The following is a 7,296-nucleotide window of genomic DNA, read 5'->3' as shown; positions in this document are numbered from 1 at the left end:
CAAACTGTTAAGCCACCCCAATTAAATGTTTTCCCTCACAAGAGCAGGCGTGGTCATGGTGTCTCTTCACAGCAACAGAAACCCTAAGACAGTTATCATATTAGACTGCTCTGAAGGTCCACAATGAGGTCAGTCCATGTTGCACTGCTGAGTGCTACGTACACACACACTCATGGTTCATCTAGTCTTAGTAAGAATCACCCATTTCCTCCAGTGGGAGGTTGGTTCCAGGAGCAAATGCACACCCAGTGAGTTTTTCTCTATTCCTCTACCTCTGAAAGAAGGTGAACACCCTCACACCTCAGGGACCCTGGCTAGGTCACAGAGCACTAACTGTCCCAGGCTGCAGGACAGTTTGATGCAGTTGAAATGGAGACAACCCAGATGTTTGGTGTATTTCAACTTGTTTACTTTGAATTAATTTGTAAATAAATTAAGGTAAAAATCTGTGCAGCTAATAAAGTCCATGTTCTTCCTCTGGAGTCACTTGTTCCCAGTAGGCTCTGGGATAAGATCTAAAGTTTCTGGTTGCCATGACTGGGTAGTGGCAATGGCTACTGATATCTAGTGAACAAAAGCCAAGAAGGTAGCTTCAGTTCCCACGGTGCCCAAGAGGATCCCCAGCACCCCAGCCCGGCCGCATGTGAGTAGTGCCCAGAGAAACAACGGATACACATGAATAAGGACCCCGGGGATCCTTGGGAAGAGGACAGCTGCCAGAAGCCATTTCTCTTTCTCCCAGCGCATCTTTCCTGATACACATGGTGATTCACAGCTCCTGAAAGTTCCTCTCCCCACTAGAAACACCCAGAAGCCGGGCAGTGGTGGTACACGCCTTTAATCCCAGCACTCGGGAGGCAGAGGCAGGCGGATCTCTGTGAGTTTGAGACCAGCCTGGTCTACAAGAGCTATTTCCAGGAGAGAGCCTTGCCTCTGTGAGGACAATGGCTACACATGAGGATGAGGGTGGGGAGATGAGGGACAGGCAACAGCAGAAAGGAAGGAAGCTAAGTGTGCAGAAACATTGGCGAGCAGTACCAGCATGCCTGAGGACAACAGGGCCCTCTTTCTGGACGCTGGCTTCCCAAAGGAGACCACATTTTACAGAATTCATGTACTCTAAGGGCTGAGGGCCTTACTCTAGCTTCTGCTCACAAGACAGCTGATAAATAATCCCCCAGCTGAGCTTCAAAGCCAATCTGCTCTTTAAAACTTAACCTTTCCTGTTTGTGTCGGAATCTTCAAGTTCTCTCCATCCATCATCCATCCATCCATCCTCTATCCATCCATCCACCCATCCTCTATCCATCTACCCATCCACCCATCCTCTATCCATCTACCCATCCATCCATCCATCCATCCATCCATCCATCCATCCATCCATCCATCCTCTATCCATCCATCCATCCTCTATCCATCCATCCATCCTCTATCCATCCATCCATCATCCATCCAGTTAGGTACTCATCTATTCATCCATGCACACACCCATTCATTCTGTCAGGTACCCACCCATCCCATCAGGGTCTACTGTATCCTCAGTGAAAGATGCTCCTATCCTGTTGCACTCAAGCCTAATCTAATAGATGGGAACAGATATTAAGAAATAAAATCAAGCAAAGTCTGTGCTAGAAGCAGAGGGACTGAAACGAGTAAAAAGGACCACACTCGTGCTCTTTAAAGCCCAGGAAGCAGAGCTGAGCAGCGCACAGAGAACAGAAGAGAATGTGACATCCATCAATCTTTCTTCACAAGTTTATTAGGCAGATACTGTGCCGTATACCAGAGAAGCATGGTATTAACAACTCATAAAGCTGGGTGTTTGGGCCCCAGAACTCATTCTTACAGAGGTGGTTAACAACCAAGACACCCTCCAGACTGGGCACAGTGGTTCATGCCTATAATACCCATTACTCAAGAGTCTAAGGCAAGAGGGTTCCAAGTTTGAAGCCAGTATGGGCAACTGGGTGAGATCTTGTCTCAAAATAAATAAAAAGGAGAGCTGCCAGTGTAGATTAGTGGTAGAGCACGCACGTGTGGACCTGGCTTCAATCCTAGTCCTGTGGAAAAGAAAGAAAAGGACATCAATGAAAAATAAACGGACCATATCACGGAAGGCCTAGTGCTAGGAAGCAGGAGTGGTGGGACGTCTCCCTGAAAAGGATGCAGGAGGTAGCCAGACCCTGCACAAGGTGGTGCGAGCTCAGGGCAGCAAGACATTGCCAGCCTACAGCAGACAGGGTGGGGCCAAAGTCTCTGGTGCCTTGGCTCAACCATAGCATGGGTACTGACTGGGGCTGGAATAGCCTGGCAAAGGTTGCCATGAGGGACCAGGTCAAGGGCAGCAGCCAATCCCCAGAACAACAAGGGTCTACTTACAGTGTGATGCTCTGCAGACACCTTCAGGAGAGCCTCCACCCAACCCTCTGAAGCGAGCACAACAGGATTGAGGGGGGGCCCTCCAGAAAGGTCCTTTCCAGTTATCTTCCACGAGGCTGTTCTGTTTGCATAGGGATGGAGATCCCCTCTTGGGCCCTCCCAGTTCTCCCTCTGTCTCTCCAACCCAAGACCCCAGAGAGTCTCTTTCTGGACAAGGTTCCAAAATGACCACTAACCTTGGACAGCCTGCTCAGCTAGCCAAGCCCCCTCTCGGGTGCCTGAACTCAGGTCATGGCTTTGAAATGCGAGTATGGTGGCCTGAGAAGCTCCAGGTACTGTGACAAGACCCTCCCACTTCTCAGTGGCCTCCAGATACAACTGTCTCTGGCACTCTCTACCTCAATCAGCTACCTTGACAGTGAAGGGGACCTCTGAGGACAAGTTCTGTGTATAACCAGGAACATTCTAGAAGCTGTTGGCCCACTCCTAAGCAGAGAGAAGGCTAGTTCCTCCCAGTCATAAAATCCAAGGGAAGAACAGCCCTCCTCTGCCAAAGGCCTGGGCCTCTTCTGCTGGGCCCCAATGCTGTCGATGTCTCTTGAAGCCCTGTAGATTCCACAGCTCTGAGGAGCCACCATTCTGGGTCTATGTTCCAGCAAGGCCCACTTTTCTACTCAGAAGGCCCCATAAGTACTGGGTCTGGGTAAGGTGAGAGTCAATTCTTACCTCAGGAGACAGAGCTCCCCGGAGCTCTCCTGCTTAGCAAACCTTCCCTTCAGGATTGAAGGTTGTGCTCCACATACAAGAGACTGAAGCGGAGCAGGTTTCCACTCTCGAAGGGGCCTTTGTGAGGCTCCACATCACACACCGTGGTGGCAAGGATCCAAAGGGAGCACAGGGCTGAAGGCTCCAAAGATGCTTACAAGAGAAAAATGGGGCGGGGAGTATTAACAGCATAAACAAAACAGATACGGCCATATAAAGTTCTTCGACTTAATGTCTGACCTAGTGGCCAAACAGCAATTAAAATACATATTTATGGGCAATCTTTGGGCTACTGTTTGACCATGTGAGACATAAAAGTCATGATTTTGGAAATACGGGTCCTTTTCTAATGAGGGAATACAGGTCCTTAACAAATAGGCTTGGAAGTCATCTTCCAAGGTCTTTGTCCATGATCCTAGACAAATCATCTTCCCAGAACCCTTTTCTTCAGAGCCCTCTCCCAGGCAACCACGGAACTCGAGTCTGAAGATGTGATTTCTCAGTTTAGAAAAGATCAAGCTGAAGAGGACAGAGCCATGGTCCTCCAGCTGATCCAGCAAAGCAAGGACAAGGGGCAGAAACAAGTTAATCAGTGAGGCCCATCCTTCACTCAACCACCATTACGGACAACAAACACAGGCACTCACAGGTGACATGGCTTGAACAACTGAGGATGGCACCATGCCTAAGAGGAGCTCAGGACAGAAGGGTCCCGGGAGTCCTATGCTGAGGCTCTCAGAGAGGGTGTTTTAGTGCACATCCTACTGCTGAGGGCTGGGGTACTTTGTATTCCCCAGAGGAAGACCACAGCTTTACTGGGGTCCCAGGAGTATCAAGGTGATCCCTTCACAGAGTCCCCTCTGTGATTATCAGCTTCCCGATGTGTCTGACTTGGAGATGTTCAGCAGCCTGCCATCTTCCTCAAGCACTGGAGATGTGGCCCAGACGCTGGCCATACAAACTCACAAACGCTTTCCCAGCTCTCAGCTCTCCAGGCTGCCAAGAAGGTAAGCTGTGATCTCAAAGGTGCTGAGCCACTGCTATTAGAAGTGCACCCCACCACCCTCAAAGACACCTTGGGATCTCCCTACCACTTGGGGTGATTGTTCAAAACTGTTTCAGCCTACGGCCTTAGCTTTGGCTTAGGCTTAATGAGGGTCCCTCTTTACACTGCCAGTGAGGCCCCAGAGAAGCCTCTCCCAGGCGTTACCGTTTCAGTGAGCATCCCCCAAGTTCTTGGTCGAGGGTAGCCCAGATAGTCATCAGCTCCAAGTCAACCTTAAGCTTCTGCTCACAGCTTCTGCTCACTTGCCTCCTGCATGTAGCATGACCACCATGAGGGCCAATGAGGCCTCACCTGAGGTAAATTATCTCCTTGCCACTCTTCCCCGTATCCCTCAGTGCTTCTAAGTGTAGACCCCAACCCGAGTGAGGGGAAAGTTACCTGCCTCCCTCTTCAGGCCTCTGTACAGCTCCAGCCAGCTCATTCCCAACCAGCTCCCTCTCAGGCCTGCTAAGGGCAGGCTCCTGAGGGCCTGACATCACCTCAGCTCCAGGCTCCTCTTGGACCCTCCTCAAAGGCCCCTCCATTTCCAAAAAGCAGCAGAGGGCAGTGTTTGAGAAACTGGCTCTGGAAGTGAACTGACTTCCTAAGTAGAAGCTAGGCTGTGCCCCTTCCTACCTGTGTGGCCCTCTTTTGTAGTTAAGCTTCCTCTTTAAGTTGCCATGAAGACACAGTAATTAAATGAACATAGAGTCCCCCTGAGGCCTGGGACTCCACACCGCAGACACTATAAACAGGTCAATAAGAATGAGGGCCTCTGAATCCCCAAGACTGAGCACAAAGCAGTAAGCAGGTGACATGGTACACAGGGCGCAGCATAGGCTTCCGGAGATGGGAGCAAACGGCCTTCTTTTCACACTGTCAGTCCTTCCAAGAAGCAGTAGTGAGCTGGGGAGAAGTCTGTACAGCCAAGGAAATGGAAGAAACCCAGGAGGGATAAGAACAGAGCTGAACCTGGGGCCACCTGATACCCACCCAAGGGTCCCTTTCCCCAGCCTCAACCCCTTCTTCTCATTTGCAAGCTCCAGATTCCAGGACCTTCTTGATGATGTCTCTGCTTTTCTATGCCAGGCCAGGCCCTACCCAGTTGGGGTGGAGGGAGGCCCAGGGGCAGACAGCACAGATGTTATGTTGCCATGGTAACTACCTAACTCTGGTACAGACCAGGTTACTAAGGAGTCACAAAGAGGGAACTGGGCAGCCATGCTGGCTTATTAAGCCTATCCAAGGCCCCCATGGAAACTCATTCTCTAGTCCCCTAGCCTTCCCTTCTGCAGACACAGTCTGTGTCAATGACCAAGCCCCAGGCCTCCTAGACCAATGACACAGCAAAGTCAAGAGGGCCCAGCCAACAAGTGAGCTGCAGGGTATCTGCCTAGCTCCAAGGGCCCAGTATTCCTGGGACAAGAACAGCTGCGCTGTACTTCAGAAAAGGCAAAGGCTCCCTCTTCAAGATGAGTGACAGGTTTGGGTGACAGCAAGCATCTCAGTGGACCAACAGGGGGCAGTCGCCCCTTGCCCATGGCCACCTGTGGTCAGGCAGATGGCGGGTCCAGAAGACCAGAGGTTCCTCTATGTCTTAAGTTACATATCTGAGGATTTTGGTAAAAACCTAGTATTTAAACACTAGTCAATGAGCTATTATTATCCAGACCAAGGAAAGAAGGAAGAAGAAAACTGTGTGGCTGTAACATCACGTATTTAGGTGACTAGGACGAGGGAGGGGTGGTCTCTAACTCTGCCTTACAATGGTGGGTGTTCAAATATACTATTTATCACCAGGGCTATTGCTGGTAGTTCTTTCTGAGGCCCAGAGCTTGGTTGGTCTCACTTTGAACCCACTCAGATTCTTGCCTGGAGTTCTAGAGAAGAAAACAGGGTACTGAGTTTAGCATTTATTTCTCCTCAACACCAGAGCAGGGCCCGATCCATAGGCTTTCTCCCTGACCACATCCACCCTGAGAGCTCTACCCTCTCCACTCCATCCTGTTCTGTCTGCCCTCAGACCCCACACTTGCTTCAGTGTCCCTCACCTGTCCCTGGTACCTCCGGCTTATTCATTATTCACAGGTTAGACAGTGCCCAGGCCCTAATCCTGCCCCATTCTCCTGACCATATCTAGGCATAGCAAAAGTGTCCTCCAAATCCCATCGCTCTAGCCTGCTGCCAACAGAGCTGCCATTTGGCCTATGACATTTAAAACCACCTGCCTCCCCTTGCCACATAGGACCCAATACTCCCAGTTGCTTGGACACTGCTGGCTTGCTTGGCTCCACACGCCTGGCTCCCAGCACACTTGCTTGCTGACCTACAGCTCAGGCCATTCAACCCTTTTTCAGTCAGCCTATCTTAATTTGGCTCCTTCACCCCATGGATGGCCCCACATTCCTGCCCCTATAAGGAAAAGTCAAGCAGGGGACTAGGGGCGTTTTGAGCGGCAGGACAAGGTGCGGGCCATCTGTATGCCTGTGACATGGGAGCACATGCCTAGAGCATGGTGTGATGTCCGCCACAGCTGTCCCCTTCTCCTTGGCTTCCAACCCCAGTGGGCCCCATGGCCCTGCTATTAATATAATACAAAGAGGCCTAGCAGCTGGCTCAGCCGAACTCTTTCCACAGGCAGTGACAACTGTCATCATGTAGACTCCAAATGTCCCCACCATACATTCTTCCAAAAAGAGCACAGCTGAATCTGCCTGGATGCCTGCTACTGAAGATGTGCTGACTGGCCCTGACAAAAACAGAGACTGCCAAAGACTAATTTCTCCAAATTCTTTCAAAGGGTTCCCAATGCAAGAAGTAGTTGTAAGGAAGTCCTGGGGCTTACAACGGCCTAAGGGCCCAAGGTAGTGCCCAACCCAGTTGAGTGGCACGTGTCACCAAGCACAGGATAAAGCTGTTTGAAAGTTCCCTATCAGCTCTCTGAAAGGAAAAGAAGACGGCTTCTTCCTCTTACCCAAAGAACCAGGAAGGAGCAACAACCATAAACCAAGAAGAGGAAAGTCACTGCTGTCCAACACTGCCAGGCTAGCTTTGTGCATTCTGGACCCACCTGCAGGGCTAGAGGAAAGTCACTGCTGTCCAACACT

The 7,296-nt window shown here is 50.6% G+C and overlaps 1 long non-coding RNA gene across 1 annotated transcript in view; it reads right to left on the bottom strand.

Annotated features, from left to right (window-relative positions):
• Positions 1 to 1,747: 1,747 nt before the first annotated feature.
• Positions 1,748 to 7,296, bottom strand: part of LOC101998069 — a 17,548-nt gene continuing 11,999 nt past the window's right edge. The window contains exons 3-4 of the long non-coding RNA XR_003378320.1: positions 3,106 to 3,297; positions 1,748 to 2,060 (exon numbers count right to left, since the gene is read on the bottom strand). This is a non-coding gene — a long non-coding RNA (uncharacterized LOC101998069). The remainder of the gene's footprint in view (positions 2,061 to 3,105; positions 3,298 to 7,296) is intronic.

Source organism: Microtus ochrogaster, linkage group LG8, assembly GCF_000317375.1.
Source record: "Microtus ochrogaster isolate Prairie Vole_2 linkage group LG8, MicOch1.0, whole genome shotgun sequence".
In the NCBI taxonomy this organism is placed as follows: domain Eukaryota; kingdom Metazoa; phylum Chordata; class Mammalia; order Rodentia; family Cricetidae; genus Microtus; species Microtus ochrogaster.
Note: the sequence above shows the minus strand (reverse complement) of the source record. Positions and strands in the feature narration are given on the sequence as shown.